The sequence below is a fragment of the Echinops telfairi genome, unplaced genomic scaffold, assembly GCF_000313985.2.
Source record: "Echinops telfairi isolate 266 unplaced genomic scaffold, ASM31398v2 ScPeMD7_3;HRSCAF=10, whole genome shotgun sequence".
In the NCBI taxonomy this organism is placed as follows: domain Eukaryota; kingdom Metazoa; phylum Chordata; class Mammalia; order Afrosoricida; family Tenrecidae; genus Echinops; species Echinops telfairi.
Window position 1 is genome coordinate 58189074 of NW_022103899.1, and position 1540 is coordinate 58190613.

General features: G+C 48.7%; 1 protein-coding gene across 1 annotated transcript in view; it reads left to right on the plus strand.

Annotated features, from left to right (window-relative positions):
- DIS3L2 (DIS3 like 3'-5' exoribonuclease 2) overlaps positions 1 to 1540 on the plus strand; it is a gene marked incomplete at its 3' end in the record, with an annotated part of 319919 nt that overhangs the window by 72719 nt on the left and 245660 nt on the right. The gene's annotated exons all lie outside the window — the stretch shown is intronic.

Consider the following 1540-nt stretch of genomic DNA (forward strand, 5'->3'; position numbering starts at 1 on the left):
GTTCAAAACCATCATCCACTCTGCACGAGAAACACTCTGTAACTCCGGTTAGAGTCCCAGCCTCAGGAATCCCCAGGGCAATGCCCCCTTGTCCTATAGAGTCCTTAGAGTCTGAAGTGACGCGGTGGCAGTGAGTTTGGTTCTGGTTTTGTACGTGTACACACTTTCTTACCTCCCAGCCAGGGGCCACAGGTGGACCAATCCCCTCTAAGTAGGCCACAGATGCTTAATTTGCATATCATGTAGGACTGGGTTGCAATTTGCCTCATTTGCATAACCTCTTCACTAATCCCTGCAAGATGCATATTATTAAGGACAGGTTGCAGCCCAGGGCCAGACAAACCTTTCAAACGATCTTATTGTTCACAGCTTACACAGGAAATGCCCATCAGCATGGGCAAAGGTAACAAATCCTTAGGGATAGAGGAGTGGAACAAAGCAACCTTTTTCAGGTTTTAGGGGACACATCTTCAAGCTGTTTTCGAAAGAGTCAAGGCAAAATCACATAAAGGGATGCATTTCCCTATAGCAAGTCTTTCTCCCATCTAGCCACTGGTGGTTTCAGAGGTTTCCCTTTGAGTCAGCAGCATGAGCGCTTAACTGTTGCTCCACCAGGGATCCGTGTACAGTACTTAGTGAAGGCGAATAAGCACAGATTAGATGAAAGAAGATAACGCCTCTGCTCTGACAGCAGGATACAGAAAAGTGTCTATTCAGAAAAGAGTGTTATCTTTGAGGTATCTATGTCCAGTTAAGGATAGAATAAAGAGAAGAAATAAAGTGGATGTAAAGTGAGGGGGTGGATTAAACCGTATTTAATGGAGCTGGGCTAGCTGAAGGGACCCTGGTGTGTGACAGTCAGCCACGTGTAAGCCTCGGAGTCCCACTCACTAAAACTCTCCGTCCGACGGGTACTGGGGCCCAATGGATCCCTGACCCCTCTCCCCTGCACACTGAGGAGCCATCAGGGCACGACAGTGTTCTGATCATTTTACTGGAGCTTTCTCGGAAGCTCCTGAAGGCTCAGTATTGAATTTCCTAAAGTTCAATCCCTGTGAGCAGGCCAGCTCCTAACATGTGTGGGGCCTGGGACAGAAGTACCCATGGAGACCTCCATCCCTTCAATCAAAACACATAGGAGTTAAAAATCAACCCAACAACCTGTTAAGTGAAGTGGCGTTCCTGGCACGTCTTCCTGAGCAGCAGTGTTAGCTGGGTGTGATATTAGGATTGGCTTGCTCCATCGCCTCCTTTCCCTCTCCTGCTGATTCCTGATGGAGGAGCCATACTGTCTTGGAGGGAGAAAAATATGCAATAAGACATGGAGGTAAGTCAGAGCAGTCAGACCTATCGTCTGTTATTAGGTGCCATTGAGTGGGTGCCCACGCATGGCGACCCTGTGTGCCACAGGAGGAAACACTACCCGGTCCTGTGCCATCCCCACACTTGTTCTTACGTTTGAGCCCATCGATGCAGCCACGGTGTCCATCCATCTCGCTGAATGCCTTCCTCTTGTGCTCTGCCTGATACTTACCAAGCA